Source organism: Leucopleurus acutus, assembly GCF_964270905.1.
Source record: "Leucopleurus acutus genome assembly, chromosome: 8".
NCBI classification, from domain to species: domain Eukaryota; kingdom Metazoa; phylum Chordata; class Mammalia; order Artiodactyla; family Delphinidae; genus Leucopleurus; species Leucopleurus acutus.
In genome coordinates this window covers 23,938,751-23,956,820 of record NC_139151.1, presented here as the reverse complement: position 1 = coordinate 23,956,820, position 18,070 = coordinate 23,938,751, and positions in this window count along the sequence as shown.

Here is an 18,070-nt window from a genome sequence, read left to right as displayed (position 1 = left end):
TGAATGGGATTATTCAACTTGGTGATGCTTTGAAGTTGGGAAGGTTTGAACAGTGGATGACTGTAGTAGACCCAGATTGTTTTGATTTCTTATTTCTTGCTGTAGGAAAATGTGCAAGACAAAATCTGAAGGAGTATTTTCCAAAATCATATATCTGAGCCAGAAATCAAAGGGAAAGTAAAAGGAAAGAAGGGAGGCAGATTCTAGGAACATTTTAGCACTACCTGTGTTAGAACATAAAGGGTGATTAAGGTGTAACTTGAACATTTAGAAACTCAACTGATCCTTCCTGAAATGGATAGTGGAATAACAGATGGCAACAGCACATAGAAGAGCACTCAGTGTTCTCTGCTTACTCTTCCAGACCCATTGTCCATCCTTCCAGACCTGCTCTGTGCTTCTAGAGGCCGACCTCTGTCACTCAGACTGCTTTACTCTCTTGATCGGGTTGAGTCCAGCAGGATTAGAGAGCAAGAGAGGGGGGCTGAGGTATTTATTCACTGACTCCTTGCCTGCCAAATTACAGTTTGACAGTGGATACATTTCCCTGTTGGGCAGCCCCTCTCCTACTGCTACAGCTCCCTTCTCTCACCCCTTCAGCCGGGGCTGGTAATAGCTTCCCTGGATGCTTCCCTTGTAGTTTACCTTTACCTGCCCACAAATCCTCAAACACAGTGCTCAAAGGAAAAATGAAAATTTAGAGCTCTTTAATGATACAGAAAGCAAAAAAGATACTTCAAACAAGATCTGTTCACTGATGGTGTCATCATTGTAGATCTCTAAAACTTTACAGTAATAGAGTTATTCCTTGCAAGATGTCTCGAATGCAACTCTTCAAGTGAAAGACAGTATATGCAGGGGCGGGGCGCGGGATTTCCCCTTAGGTGAAGTAAATACATAGTGTCAAAATTAGCTTCCCAATGGGAACTTTCTCCCTGTTAAATGGTCTCCTGGTGAGGCTGCATCCAGAGGCCTTTGTTGTCTGTTGTCTTCCCCTTTTAGCACAGAGTCTTGGCTATGGTCTGTGGTAACACTAAGTACTTAGATCTGGAGATACAGAAATGGAGAGATTAACTACATTAGGGGCTATATTTTTTCATTATGGGACTAGTGCTGTGATAACTTTATGTGTCTTATTGACTTTTTTGACTTTATTTGTAAGTGAGACATATGCAAGGCTTATCACTTAATTCAAGGGTCTGAGAAAATTAAATTCATATGATGGTCAAGAGCCAAGGCAACAGCTACCAAAAAATCCAAATTCTACCCAAGCATCACAAATCCTCCAATTTGAGATTGAGAAAAATTAAAAATTTAGAGGGATTATAATATAATAATCATATAGATTTAAAATTCTTTGGATTTTAAAAGGCAAGATAATTTAATGTTAGACTTTAACTTGTGAAAAAATTCATTTTTGAACATTAATTTCTCCCTGAAAAATTCACAATTGGAGTTGATTTCTCTTCAAACTTGGGGACACTTACTCTTGGTATTCTCTGAATGAAGTGCAGTATTTTATGTTGTTAATAATAACATTGCAGAACCTCTGAGGAGCTGTATTAGATCTTACAGCTGGGAAAATTTGGGATGGGAATGGAATAGAGAGTGAGTTTTTCAGCTTTGAAGTTAATTGAATTAATAAACTGCATCAGCCCATTTCAGAGCTCTTGGAGAGCAAAATATTAAACTGTCCCCCAGTGTCTGAGAAGAACCCACAAATAAGCAATGGTTGGCATTGGGAGATTGACCTCATGGAGATGGGACAGACTTCTGAGCTCCTCCCCACTCATCTGTTTGAACATGGGATGAATGCAGTGGTTCTCAACTACAGCTGCTCATTAGAATCTCCTGGGAAGTTCTTAAAATCCCAATACTCAGGCCACTTCCTAGACTTACTAAATCAGAATCTTACTGATCTCACTCATTGCCCCTCAAGGTAGTAGAACAAAATGCTGATTGAGGAGTTTGGGAGAATAACTGGGCATACATTTCCTCTTCTTTCTTGTGTTTGGACCTTCCTACTGAAAGAAGTGTCTGCTTTCCTCTGGTTAAGAGATAGTGTTTCTCGGTGCTTTGTAACCACCTAGAGGGGTGGGATATGGAGGGTGGGAGGGAGATGCAAGAGGGAAGAGATATGGGGATATATATATATGTATAGCTGATTCACTTTGTTATAAAGCAGACCTAACTAACTAACACACCATTGTAAAGCAATTATACTCCAATAAAGGCGTTTAAAAAAAAAGCCTTTTGCTTTTTAAGTGAGGCCCGTGTTGGTCCATCTCTGAGTGCATAAAATTAATTCAGGGCTGAGATATGAGAAAGGCAACTTGGTCCCTATGTTCTCCAAGCAGCTTTATCAGTTAAAAGAATAAAAATCAATGTTCTACCTTCATCTGCCTGACTTCTGTGTTTTTCCTCTCAATTTGTTCTGACTTTAAGAGAGGAACAGAATAAACCAGAACCCAGGTTGGACTAATCCATGTGGATGCCAAAAGCAGGCTAATAATTTGGCAACACTTTAAATCAATATTTTAAAAATACTTGTTCATTTTTATAAGTGAGGGGAGTATATTTATATTTTGCTAAGAACATTTTTATGCTTGTTCTTTTATGTCTGAAATTACATGCATTGCACCAAATGTGACCTAATATTTTAACTTACTTGGTTTATCTTTCCTTTTTAAAAAAAAATTCATTAATTAATTACATTTTTGTCTGTGTTGGGTCTTCATTGCTGCGCATGGGCTTTTTCTAGTTGCAGCGAGCGGGGGTTACGTTTTGTTGTGGTGTGCGGGCTTCTCATTGTGGGGGCTTCTCTTGTTGCAGAGCATGGGCTCTAGGTGCACGGGCTTAGTTGCTCTGTGACATGTGGGATCTTCTTGGACCAGGGCTCAAACCTGTGTCCCGTGCAGTGGCAGACGGATTCTTAACCACTGCACCACCAGGGAAGCCCATAGTTTGTCTTTCATTTCTAGGTTTTTATAGTGCTCATGATTGGATAGCTTTAGTCATTCGGACTCACTAAGGATAGAAATAATTTACATAGAAATTCTTGCTAAATCTTATTCAAAATATTTTGAAAGCTCATTTTCCTGGCTTTTATGTAGGCAAAGTATTTCTCACTTGTTAGTTGTTCCTATTTTGTCTTTATTTTTCTTTTGGAATTTTCTGAACCAGACAACTTCAAAATCATACTACAAAGTTTATAATACAGATAGTAGTAAATCACTCATTGGTAGCAAAGGGCATTACACAGTGTTGACAGGACGTCCAGCTTCAGATTACTGTAGTAACATCATGAAATGTGCATATGTACCTTGTGGAAATAGTCAAAACAGAGACATCAGCACCTTTGAAATTTTCACTCGAGGATACTGCCTTCGTCCATGTGAGATGGACCACACTGTGCCTGTGACTCTGGTCATGTGTGGAAACTGATACCACAATTTCTGTGTATTCCCTGTGCTTTAGTGTCCCTTGTAGGCTGATCAGACTGGGCACCTAGCTCTCTGACTCCTCTTTTAATCAGGGACTGGCCAGGATGCAAGAGGAGAGACTGCTAGTCAAAATGCCAAATTGAGGCCAGGCTTCAAGTTAGTGGTGTTGGCATTTTTCAACTGAATAGCGAGTTCTGATGGCTGTGGTTAGAAGTGGTGGGCTAGGGCTTGTGTGAATGCCTTTTAATGAAAGGTCCTGAGGGCTTACGAGGTAGAAAAATATGAGGAGGATTCTGATGATGAGATATTTATATAAATGGGATGATTTTTGACTTCATCAATAGAGGCATTAAAATAGTACGTATCTAGGATTCCCTGAGCAAAGTAATGCAGAGTTGAAGTAAAATAAAGTAAAAAATATTTTCCTTTACTGAGAAGCAATGGATGGTGATAGGCTTTAATGAAATAATTTAAAATTATGTATATGGCCTTTTGATATTATTAATCAATTGTTATATAAACTTATTATTGACATTTGCATTAATATATAGCTGGCTTATTGATAAGAAGACTCTCCTTTTATGTCTAGTTTCTCCAGAGAAAATCAGAAATGAATGTCTACAAAGATAGTTAGGTAAAGAAACACTGGATTATTTGGGTCACTTAGGAAACATCTGACTTAACTATCCTAGAATCTCTTAGTCCTTGTATTAAAACCTATTACTGCTCTTTTATCCTAACTCTATGCAAAAAAGTAACCTTAGTAACCTATGCAAAAAAGTACATTAGAACTCAGGTGTACTCATGTCACAGGTCAAGCCCTATTTACCTATAATTAACTAGGAGGCCTGTTCTCAATATAGAGATTTCTTCCTAATGAAATTTGTATCACTCTGTTCACTGGTGGCACTTTGTGCAACTACCTCCTTCCTCAACCTTGGAAGATGAACAGGGACCAAATATTATTACTTTATACCTAATGGTTCTATACATTAGGGACTTCACTCAGTAATTTCTGAAACTTCTACCACCAACATGCTTCACTGAAACACATTAAGAAGTCTAGCTTGGGACTTCCCTGGTGGTCCAGTAGTTAAGAATCTGCCTTTCAATGTAGGAGACAAGTGTTCAATCCCTGGTCAGGGAACTAAAATCCCACATGCCATGGGACAAATAAACCCCCCACGCTGCAACTACTGAGTCTGCATGCCTCAGTTAGAGAGCCCATGTGCTGCAAACTACAGAGCCCATGTGCCCTGGAGCCTGTGCACCACAACTAGAGAGCCTGTGCACTACAACTAGAGAGAAGCCTGTGTGCTGCAATGAAAATGAAAGATCCCGTGTGTGGCAGCAAGGATCCCGTGTGCTGCAACTAAAACCTGACACAGCCAAAAATAATAAAAAGATTAAAAAAAGAATTCTAACTTATTGAAAATGTATCTGCCCCCATCTTGTTTTAAATTGCAGAATGAATCAAATCAATAGTACCTTGATAATCTTTAGAAAGGTTCCTAATTTGATGAAAATCTGACATTTTTGAGTGTGACTATGGTATACATTGATAATGTAAATCTTAGAGTGGTTATATTGGCTGAGATTTCACTTTGTTCAGCAAATCAGCTTCTGAGTCATTAAGAGTTGGCAGTAATGTGATGGAGCATTTGGACATATGAAAAGACACTTGGCAGATTTTGTCTGGTTTATGTGTTGAAAATTTGACAAGGTTAGCAAAGAATAATTAATGATAAATCTTAGGGAAGGAGAGGAAACGTGAATACTCACATTTGTTATAATCAGTTTTTTTTCCCCACTCTATTCTTCAGTTTGGGTTAATTCTAGGGATCTTCTTCAAGTTTACTGATCCATTTTCCTGTTATTGCCACTCTGTTGTTTAGCCCACTGAGTGAATACCTCATTTCAGATATTGCAATTTAGAATTCTAAATTTATTTTTATTCTTTTTTTTTTTTTTGCTGTACGCGGGCCTCTCACTGCTGTGGCCTCTCCCGCTGCGGAGCACAGGCTCCGGACGCGCAGGCTCAGCAGCCATGGCTCACGGGCCCAGCCGCTCCGCGGCATGTGGGATCTTTCCGGACCGGGGCACAAACCCATGTCCCCTGCATTGGCAGGCGGACTCTCAACCACTGCGCCACCAGGGAAGCCCTATTTTTATTCTTTTTTAAATAGAATCTCCATCTATTTACTGATTAAGACCATATTTTCTTTAAGTCCTTGAAGATGTTTATAGCTACTTTAAAGCCATTGTCTGAAGATTCCAACTTCTGTATTATCTCACGGTCTGTTTCCATTCATAGTTATTTTTTCTTGATTATGGTCCACATTTTCCTGCTTCTTTGTATGGCTAGAATTATTTATTATTTGCTATGTATTGTGGATGGTGCATTATAAAGCGTCTGGGTTATGTTGCCTTCCTTTAAAGAATGTTGAGGTAGATAATTTTGGGGTGTTTCTCCTTCATCTTTCAGGCTTGGTTTTCAGCTTTGTTAGAGGAGGGCTATCCAATGAACCTTTCTGTAATGATGGTAATGTTCTATATCTCTGTTGTCCACTGTGGTTGCCACTAGTCACATTTAAATCTTAAGCATTTGAAATGTGGCAAATGAGACCGACAAAATGAATTTTAAATTTTATTTAATTTTAATTAGTTGAAATTTAAATATAAATTGCTATGTGTTGTTAGTGGCTACTGCATTGGTCAGTGCAGGTCGAGATTAAATCTTACTCTAGGGTATGGTCCTTCCTCCAGACCCTTCTGGAATCTCAGTGAATGGGGTGTTGATGAGTCTCTCCATTCTGACTGGGCCAGAGCACCAGTGTCTTCCAGAATTGTATAACCTCTACTATCTTTGTTCTGCTTTTAAATCTGTAATGGCCATTCTTTGGCAAGCTTTGTTGAGTTTTGCCCTGTATGTGTGCAGCCTGGCCTTTGGTGAAGGATCTACAGGGAGTTTTCACACAGACTTATATCACCGACGTACTATAATTAGGATTTGGAATTTTTAGCATATTTTGATTTTACATATTTCATTGTCCTGTTACTGTACCTAAAGATGACCATAAAATTGTGGACTTAAAAAGTAAGATAGGCTATAATGATGGCTTTTTGGCTTCTTCCCCCCTGTTCCCAAAGTAACCTTCATTCCCCCATTATGTCTCTTATCACATTCCTCTAGTGAGTTATGTACATGTCTGCCTTCTCAATTAGTCTATGAGCTATTTAAGAGCAGGGACTGTGTCTTTTTCACTTTCATGTCTTCAGTACTTAGAATCTGATGGATGCATAGTGATACCGTATTTATTGAGTTATGGAAGATTGAGAGAAGGCAGGAGGAACTAAACTTTTAACAGGCCAGACAAACCAGCACTGTAAAGGCCTCAAGTGAGCTATCCATGTGAGCTGAAAGAGGCAATCAGACAGAAATTGGGTTCAGCGGGAGCTGTCTGGGGATTGCTGTCACCTCACTGCACACTCATGGTCTCTTTTAAAAGCTGGGAAATTAAAAAGACTTTGTGACTCTCAACATTATTCCACTTTTCTAGTGGGGTCCTGAGAAAGCAGGGCTTTATGGAGGCAAAGAAAAGTGGGAGAGGCACACCTATGAATATATCCTCATACCTATGGTGGTGATAACAGTAATTGTTATGAGTCAAACATTGTATAAGTCTCTCACAGCAACCCTGTAAGATAGGTATTATTATTATCTCCATTTAACAGATGAGGAAACTGTGGTATAGAGAGAATAAGAACATGACCAGGTTATAAGAACTAATACTTGTCAGAGAGGGACCCAACCAGGCAGAGTGCTCCAGAGCCTATGCCCTAAGCCTCTACATGATCTAATCTCTCATATTCCTTTTCTGAATTATTATCTTGACATGAGGAAGAATGATGGATTAGCCTTGTTTACCAGCAATTTTCAGCATCAGTATTTTCAGCAAACACCTACTTTGCAGTGCTCTGCTAGACATCTGTAGTTAAAAGATGTGCTATATAGAGCTCTAGTCTAAGAAACTTGAATCTAGCTGGACAAATAAGACATAGAGCTAAAAACTGAATAATGATATGAAACATATGCTAAAAACAACTAAAGATTACACAGCTATTTTCAAAATTTATTATTACATAGAATACTTGGGTAAAATGATCATATAATCTAACTATATTACAGGCATAGAAACTGAAGTACATAGGGGTTAACTAACCTGCTCAAGCCCCTAATCAGTTACTTGACCATCCACCTATCTATCCATGCATCCATGCATCTATCCAATATTTATCAAGTGTCATAACAGAACTTTCAAAACATCCTGTGGGGGTTAAATGTAGACATGGTGGTGTCAGGGAAGTTTTCCCAACTGCATCTGGTAGAGAAGAGCAAGCAGAAACATCTGAAGCAGGCAAACAATGTGAGATGGGACCTGAGTGCAAGGCAGGCTTGAAGAGTCGTGAGTTTGTGGCAGGGGTCGATTTCAGGGGAATCTGTCATCTCAGTCCAGTGGTCCTTCCACAACATCATAGCCGTCGCTCATTTGTTTTGAAACTGGCACTTCTTCAGATCTTTAACCCTTAGAAAGTGCTATGAGAAGAAATTGTTGTAGCAGATTGCATTCTCCAAGATGGTCACAATGAGCTCTCATCCTGCATGATCTTCTTGTGACATGATGCTGACACTCTGCCCATTGAGGAGTGGGGTAACAGGTGAGTGGTGGTTGCCTCCCCAAATGTTTTTACATGATGAGTCTGAACATAGCAAAAATTCCCCTCACAGACAGGATCATATTAATAAGTGTACAATGATTTGGTTCCTATTTTTAGGCATTTGCTTTTCTTTGGCCTTTCTGACATCTCTACTTTCACCTGTGTAGTCACAGATGCAGGCAGCTTTGCTTTTACTATTCAACAAATATTTATTGAGTATCCACTATGTGTCAGGTACTGTTCTAGCACAGGTGATACAACCATGAACAAAACCAACAGTCGCTGCCTGCATAGAGCTTATACAACAGTGGGGAGAGATAAATACATACACATACATAAAATAGTGTTAGATAGTATACATGTTACAAAGGAAAAATAAAACAGAGTAAGGATATAAAATGTGACAGGGATTGTATTAAATAGGATGATCTCAAATGGCCTTTCTGAGGAGGAGACATTTGAGTAGAGAATTGAATTGAGTAACGGGCAAGCATGAAAGTATCTAGGGGAATAGTATTCCAGATAAAGAGAAGAAGTGCAAAGACCCTAAAAGTATTGCATGCATTTTCATCCTCTTCATGGGACTGTTGCTTTAAATGCTCCAGGGATGGGATCTGGGTCCAATAGCTCTCTTACTGTTACCATTTGCCAGCTGAGACCTCTTCAGCTTCCCAAAGGTAGGTACAGAGCTGCCTACCCTGAAACAGAGACCAATAGGTGGGTCCTGGGAATTTTCATCATTTGACACACATGCACATCAGGACCAGTTCTCTTAAGTGGAGATCTTTGGAACACCGGGGCAATTTTTGTCTAAGTAGGTTGCTTAGTTTCCTGTCTCTGCTGCAGGCTCAGCCTCAGGAGTATCTAGAATCCTATTTTCAGCAATATTACCTTTTACTTGAAAATGTAGGGCTTTATTTGTATGGATTACTGGCCATAGCAGCAGATAGTCTCTCTTGTGTTTAATTACCTATTTGCTGCATCTGCTTGCTGAGATGTCTAGTGGGAGACAATTTGGGCATTCTGAAACCAGTGCAGCCTCTCTGAGGTCAAACTCATCTACCACTTAATAGCCATATGGCCTCAGGCAAATGATGCCTCTCTGGGTCTCAGCTTACTCACCTGTAAAATGGCTACAGTTTCTTCTTGATGGTAAGTCCCTCTTACTTCCATTCACCAAACCCTGAATAACTCCTGGATCTGGGTAGTGTGAAATTACCTTAATTCACTTGGAAGATAGGGTAAGACCTTCAGGAGCATGGTGAGCCTGCTCCCTTGATGGAAGCACTCGGCTGGCAGACACATTAATTTTGATGATTGCTCACTCAGTTTTCCTCTTGTCAGACACTAGTTACTGGCTCTTGAGAGGGTTGTCAATCCTTTTACTGGGTACAGAGGCTGGGAGAAGATACAGAGTGTCTAAACTCCAACAAATGGCTCTCAAAATGCTGCCCACTAAATGATATGGTGGATCCAAAAGCACTTGGAAGCTTAGATACCTGGCTTGGAAGGTATTGTCTGATTTTCTAAAGTTTGAGATATGAGGCATATGTAGAGAGAGTGTCAGTGAACATTGTAGAGCTTCTGGGAAGAGCAACGTGTTTCCAGGGGATAGAAAGTATAATCAGGGCCCACAGACCTGTGGGGTTGATAGCATAAAAAAATTTCAGATCTAATATTTCAATTATTCTTTCTAAAAACTTTTGAGAGCCATAAGCTTAAATGATAGCCAGCAAACCTGTTTCTACTGAACACCGAAATGTCTCTAATGAGAAAAATTGTCCTTTAAAATTGATGAATTTGGACGTTATTACTGCCTGGCAAAAAGGCACCTGTGCCATTATCCACACAGAATGTTCTGTGTTCATACCTGATGATTCTGCTTATGTGTTATCTTTATTAAATCACATGAGGACACACAAGTTAATACCCTGAGTGATCTGACCCCCAGCCTAGGGAACTTACTAAATCAGTGGTTCAGATCATGGTGCTCTTTGTGGAAAAAATTATTGCTGACATCAGGAATCATCATCTTAATCTGTGTTTACTCTTGCATGTTGCCTATATCGTTGCTGTGGTATCTTCCTCCAGTGCAGCCAGATAGCCACTGAAGGGGTCACCTCCATGCTAATGAAACACCTTGCTGACCACTCAGGGCACATTACAGAAGAGGGTGGCATGTGACATTATAAGAGCCGGTCACAAGGGGGTGGAGTGTTCGAGGAGGTCATCAAGAGGACATGATGGCCAGTTGACCCATGACGGTGAGACCCTGGCAACTGGAGGTTCCTAACCCCTCCCCGTCCTTGGTTGTACGTCCTGCCCACCATTCCAACAGTGGAAGCCATTTTCAAGGGCACAGCCTTGAGAGAGCAAATGTGTTATGGAGATGCATTTAAGCATTGAACCCAATTAAGGATTCAGTTAAGGGTGATTGAACCCCGTTAAGTCCTCTATATAAACTTTTAAGATCTGGCAGTGGGTATGGGAATCTACTCATCTTGCAGCTGGCCAAGAAAAGACTTGAATGTAAGTTCCCTTGCTTATTAAACCTGCCACTACAAAAACAAAACAAAACAAAACCCCCCAAAAACTTTGTGAAGAAGGCAGAATATATTTTTTCATTCATTCATTCAGCTGTCATTTGTCAAGCACCTATTGTGCCTCAAGCAGGAATAGGCTTTTTCTTTCATGTAAATTATCTCATTTAATTCTCAAGGCCCCTTGAAAGGAGTCCTCAGAGTTTCTCTTTTCTATATGAGACAGCCTCAGGAAAATAAAGTACTATCCCAGATTAGGAAGGATAGAAGCAAGGCTGATATTAAGCAGGTACACACCAATGTGGTTATACTTTCTGTTAAAATATCAAAATATATCTAAGTCTCTAGAAATAGTCACTGCGTGACTCAAGTGGCCCCATCCAACTCCTTCAGTTCCTTGCCTCCAAATCCTTCACATGATTTAATAACTCAGTGGTTGGCACAGCTGGGGGATACTGGGTCCCAGCTCCAGCGTGACAGCCAGTGTTGGTTCTAATCAGTGCTTCTGCCATACTGGTCAGTAAGTATTTGAATATCACCCCGCACATTAAAGTTCAGGGAAATTAAAGTTCGAAGAGATTAAGTGGGTTGTCCAGAGTCCCAGGAGGATACAAACCCAGGTCTTTGACTCTTAGTTGTGTTTTATTTGTTTTACAATACTACCCTATCTTTCAGTAAGTGGAACTGGAAATATTCGGTCTATTGATTTTGCATTTTTCTCTCAAAATCTTTATATGGCTTGTTTCTCAACATGTAATTTAATATATATTATGATATAAAATTATATAAGTATATATCTATGATAATATAAATGATATATAATTAATCAACTTGAAAGGTTGAAACTTTAGTGCTTTTTATCAGATGGAAGCAAATAAGGGAAGCATCCTCTGCAGACAGTTTGGTTATGATAGCCTTGGAATTTGTGGGGTGGAAAGTAGCACACTTTATAAGGAGTATGCTTCTGTTCTCGAGCATATTTTATTTGATCTTCATACCACTCTGGGGGCAGAATCTCCCCCTGGCAGGAAGGCTGCTGAAATTTCTGAATATTTGAGATGGCACTGGGGCTGTAAACAGAGCCTTTTTTGAATGTAGAGTTCAGGATTGGAAGAAAGAGTTCAGTCTGGGCAAAGCAAGTGCCTAAAGACAGGGCTTCATAGTCACTGGATCTCAGAGCTGAAAAGGCTTTAGAAATTTCCTGATTCATTCAGTTGAAATTTTTTAAGTAACAGCAATGAACTAGGCTCTAGGAAGCTCTAAAGATTCAGAACTAAAAATCAGTTTCTACTCATATTGAACTCAAAGGCTTATTGAGAAACAGACCAGGAGGAAGATGTAACTGTATACTCTAATACAGCTGTTGTTGGGGACTGAAAGAGAGAGCTGACTGGGGAGCAAAACGTACTGCCAAGCAGCCTAAGTACCCTTCCAGGGTTGGAATGGTGCTCCTATATTCTAGCAGAAAAGAACAATGCTGAGTTGAACCAAGATAGGGAGTTATGCCAGAGAGTGGTTTAAATAATGGATCACAGTGTCCAGGCTGGTTACAGAAGAATGTGAAACTGACAGTGTAAGAGAAAGTGGAGATTCCATTGCCTGGATGTCTTAGGTCAAAGTCAAGAGCAGAAGTGACAAACGGTGGTGTGTAGGAGTGCAATAGAGGAAGAGGTCCAGGGAGTGACACTGTTAGATAGCTGAGGTGTGGAGAACGAAGAGGCAGCAGCATGTTCTGTGGAGGCGCCAGGCTTCAGCCAAGGCATGATGGAGAGGAGTGTTCCACGAAGAGCCTGGGAATACTGGGGGATATAGAAGAAAGGGTTAAGAGGATAGGAGGGTTGCAACTGGAATGAAGAAAGCACAGAGAATGAAGGTGTGAGGGGATAAATGACGGTGGACTTGTATTTTGGGCAAGAGTCAAGGATGGGAAGGACACAGAGCTGGCATGTTTTCCAAAAAAAGGACCCACTGAGGTTGTTTCAGTGCTGAGGGCGCTGAGGTCCCAGATGGAGTCAGGGACTCGGAGGACATGCTGGAAGATGTGCCTTCATTTAAGGTTCCAAATGGGGCCTGGGAGAGAGTGCCATTGTGTCTTCATATACATCCTTCTCCACCTCAGCAAAAGATAGGACGGCTCTGTTTCCAGAATCCCCAGCTTGATTTGGAGGACTTACATTTCTGGAAGGAATCTGCTGAGGTCTCAGTGGATTCTGCTCTAGAGGGGATTATAGCCAGGTGTAGACAATGTCATTTGGCAGTTCCTGGGATCTTGCCCTCATGCAGTAAGCATCATCAGCCATGAGCTGTCCTTATATGTATTGTGTCAAATTTGAAATTTTGATGAGTTAACCTTTTTCTTTCATTGGTGAAAAGATATGGTTTCTGAGAAAGTCCAGTTATATTCAGATACATTTTATTCCAATTTACTTCTAAAGTTTAGAAGTTGGAAAAATAACATCTCTGTTGTTAAGAATACATGCCTTTCGAGGACGACATTCTGTTGACTTTAACTCATAGTTTTGGAGGCTTCACAGTTATTTCAGACCAAGAAAAGAAGTCAGTCTCTCTCACTAAATGGTGAGCTCTTAAAGGTTGTTTCAGAAGGGGTATTCAGTAAATGTTTGTAGGGTTAATAGCAAGTTTTTGACCATTTCCTGGTGTGATGGGGCAGCTGTTTCTTCACTAATAATCCCTTGTTCCACAGGCCCTCCTTTTCTGATCCTGCTGTCTCTGACCTACATGGAAGTGCAGGATACCTATCTAATATCTCATTCCACTGTGCACGCTTCTAACTAATGTCCCTTCCTCCAAAATCTGCCTTCTCCAGTCCATTCCTTTGTGCAAAAGCCGTCGATGGAGATCTCTGTTCCTTAAATGACAATATCTAGAGTTCAGAGTGTGGCAGTCAGTGACTTCCATGTTATAAGCAATATCTTCTCAACTTAATTTTCCATTTATACTTTATAGGAACTTACCTTTCCAGCCAAATTGATCTGTTGACTGTCATTTGTTTGGGACTTGTATGTTATTACCTTATTTATTCTCACCTTACTTGGAATAGCAACCTATTCCTTCTGCTTATTTTCTGCTTTCTGAAACCAATGCACGTTAATGAAGTTTTTTGGTATTGACTATAAATGCAATAAGGGTTCACTTGAAGTAAATCCAGTCAGTCACTCAACCAACATTTATTGAGCTTATACTATGTGTTAGCCAATGTTTTAGGTACTCTTTGGCAACAACAATAATGATAGCTAAAACGTATGTGTTAGGGACTCTTCTAAGTGTTTTACATGTAATTGCACATTTAATTCACTGAAGTAATTTAACTCAAATAATATTACTTTAATGTAAATACATTCTGCTCTCATGGGACTCACAGTCTTATTCGTAGAGACAGAAAGTTAAAGGTAATCATGATGCAGTTTGGTAACAGGGTTAATCACATGGCACTATGGGATTGCATATGGTATGGTATTGGTTTTATATTACTGTGTAACAAATTACCACAGATATAGTGGCTTAAAACAACACAAAGTTATTATCTTACAATTTTTGTAGGTCAGAATTATGGCATTGCTGTGTTATTTGCTTGTGGTCTTATTGGGCTAAAATCAAGGTGTCAGTTAGGCTATGTCTCATCTGGGGCTTAGCATTCTCTTCCAAGATCACTGGTTGTTAGCAGAATTCATCTTCTTTGAGATTGTAGGTCTGAGATCCCCATTGTTTTGCTAGTTGTCAGCTACAGTTCTGTTTAATCTTCGAGGGGCCTTCCTAAGGTTCTTTCCAGGTGGCCCCCTCCATCTTCAAGCCAGCAATGGCTCATCAAAACTCCTTCATGTTTCAAATGTCTTACTTCCTCTTCTGCCACCAGCCACAGATAACTCTGCTTTTAAAGGGCTCATGTGATCAGGTCATGCCCACATGGACCATCTCTCTTCTGATTAACTCAAAGTCAACATATTAGTAACTTTAATTGCACCGGCAATATCTCTTTTACCATCCATGCAATGTAACATGATCATAGCAGTGATGTCCTGTTGTATTCACAGGGGAGGGGGTTGTATGTGGGAAAGGGTCATTGCGGATAATTTTGGAATTCTACCTGTGGACATATAAGATGAGTACTTCACCTAATTTTGGGATTGGAATGGGAGTAGGCAGAGCAGGAGAAAGCTATTAAAAGAAAGTGATAAGTAGAGAGCTAAAGAATTTATACGAATTAGCCAGGTGAAAAACAGTAGAAGTGAAAATGGGTAGGAGAGGGTTCCTGACCAGTGTAGTGAGGGTGATATTTGATCTCAACCAATGTTCTTTTTGTTCCTGATATTTATTTTCTGCACTGAAATCTTTTATTTATTTTGTGTTTTGTTCCTGATATTTCCCTGTGTACTTAAACATATCCATTTATTTCAGCTGGCAGCTAAGGCAGCCTGAACTTATAACTTCAGGGAAGGGATGGGTCAATATTCAGCTTTTGCGTTCCACAGCAGACTTCTAAACCTCATGGTAGAGCCAGTAGATACAATTTTTTTCCGACTCAGAAGTCGAAACCCTGAAGGACTGAGACATAGAATTTTGACTTGGAAGACTGAGAATCTGTCAGAGTCTGCTTTTCCAAGTGAGAAGAAAGAAATTCTTCCTGGGAGAAGAGCAGTAGAATTAGAAACTGGTGCAGCTATCTGATAAAGGGTAGTGTAGCCTATACTTGGTCTGAGCCCTGTCTGGGTGAGGATGATAGAATCATCATATATATTGGAGGGTAGGAGAGCAGAAGTGAGCTGAGTCCTGCATCCCTGTTTGGAGTCTTGGGGATCATCAATTTTAGCAGAGTTCTCTTGTCTCCAGGGCAAGAGGCATTAGTGAAGAGATGGCTGTGGGGGATATCTAGTCAAAGAGTCCTGACATAGCCTTGCTCAGTTGTCTATCACCCCAGAGAGACTGAGAGTATGGACCAGCAGACTTGACCAGGCTTCGTGGACAAAAATCTAAGATGTAGCAGAGGAGGCTGGGTTAGTCTGTAGAACCAGAGAACACCTGGAAACTCAAGCCCTGAAGCAGATGTAAGTATGGAAGGAATCTGATGATGGGTCAGTGGGGAGATGCCCATCTCATCAGGTGCCAGAATAAAGGGTGGACAATACCAAGGTGAGAAGATTTTCTTCACCCATACTCCAACCTAAGCATTATGTAAGCCTGCCTGGAATTTAGATGCAATCCTAGGAAGAAGAAGAATCTGAAAATCCAGAAATGATCTGAACAAGAAGAAACAAATGTGCCTACAATTAAATTACTATTTCTAGTTAGACTGGGAGCTTGAGGTAGAAATCACATTTAATTACAGAAAAATAAAAAGGATTATATTTCTAGATGTCTGAGTTTGTGGCCTGGGGAATTTGTATCCACTGCAAAATTCTGAAAATAGTGAAAGCATTGTGACAAAGGAGGCTGGAGGGAGAGGGCTTGAACTGGATCTTAATGGATTTGCAGGACAGGAGAGAGTAATATGTGGGGGAGGGGAGGGAGGATTAATACAGAGCATGAATAAAGGGAGAGAGGGATAAATGGAGGTGAAGTGGGGTGGAGCCTAGTTGGGGCACAGAATTCATTCAGGGGGACACATGGTTGAACATAGAGGGTGGAGTCAGATTATGAAGGGCCTCAGTGGGTTGGGAAGAGTTGGTGCTGAATAGGATCATAAGATCTCAAGCTTACTAGAGAGGGGAAAGTGAAGCAACGTTTACTGCATACTTTCTGAGGCCCAGGCACTTTGCAAATTGTGTACCATTTATTTGTAATAAGCTTCAAGGCATGCATTATCCCCATTTTACAAATGAGTACACTGAGGCTCAGGGTTTTCAATTTCTTATATAAATTCCAACAACTATAGTTGGTGGAGCAGGGATTTAAATCCTTGTCCTTGGCTCCAAAGCCCAGGAATCTCCCACTGCATCTGAGTCTTCCTGTAGTACATTTCTGAATAAGGGAGAGGCATGAATAATCAGCATTTTTGAAAGATTGGTCTGGCATAATTGTGAATGATGGATAGGAGAGCAGGAGGCTGGAGAGCAGAAGCTGGAGCCTTAATTTGGGGAGCAGGTGACATGGGCCAGATTTGGGAGATGTTAATGGAAAAGGAGAGGGAGGATATACCCAAGAAACCCCTTGAAGGAAGAAGCTGCATAAGATGGATCTGATAGATGAGACTGTTTTTTTTTTTTCTTTTACTCGAAATGTTTTCCCTCCCCAGGTTCCAATGGTTTCAACTGCAATCTCCACAAATCTACAGCTGTTTAAAAAAATCATAAAACATTAAAACGCAGTAGTAGCCCAAGGCTTTTCACTTTTGGCAGGTTTATTTGAGGACATCTAATTCTCATAATTAGTTTCCAGAAGGTATGAGCTCTAGCTGCAGTGTTTCAAAGAAACAGTTTAACTTTCTCCAGGCTTTTTTGATAGGAAAATTCACTTAGACACAGTTGCAGCTTGCTACATACCCAGCTACACAGACTGTTCTTTTGTAACATATGGGAAAAGAACAATGAAAGCACAAGCCTTCTAAGGTGTCTAAAATTTATGCAATTTTATGCCCACATTTTCATGGAATTTCTGGTAAAAAGACATCTGGAAGCTTGCTATCAGCAGTCTGACACCAGCAATGGGTCCCTATTTCTGAGGCAGGTCTGCATATCAGGGGCTCCCAGTGTTTTGTGAGGAGTTACTTTTTTTCTTAAGGCCTTGCCATCACCTGAAGTTACAGTCTAGGTTCTGGTTAATACTTCAGATTATTTGTTGTGAGCTGTAAAAGAAGATGCTAGCTATCTTAAGCTAAAAAAATGGAAAAGTAATGGAAGATTCCTGGGGTATTTCATGAGACTGAAGGAAGAGCAAAATAGTTGATGAAGTAGGGCAGCTCTGGGGATCCCAGCTGCAGGACTTGGTAAATACCTTTATATGCAGTCCAGCTCTGAGACTGAGAGCTCTTCCATTGAAATTTTAAATTCCCAGGAGAGAATTTGATCAGATTAGTTAGATGTGGGACTCTCACTGTGCATCAGATGTCATTTCCAGAAGCAGGACTCAGTGTGAGTCAGGCAGGCATCCCATTATACGTCTACAAAAATGACCTTGGAGTCAAATAGCTCTGGGTTAAATCCAGCTGTTCTCCATTCATTCATTTATTCATTCACAAATATTTATTGAAAATCTATTGCATCTAATATGTCTGTATTTCATATTTTTAAATGTGGGTTTCTATTTTCTGAGGAAGGAATATAGAGACAGTCCCTGGAATGTGTGGGTTTGACAGTCAAGTTTATCAATAAGTAAGAAAGCATTTGTAGAGAGCAACTCTCCTGTTAAGAATTA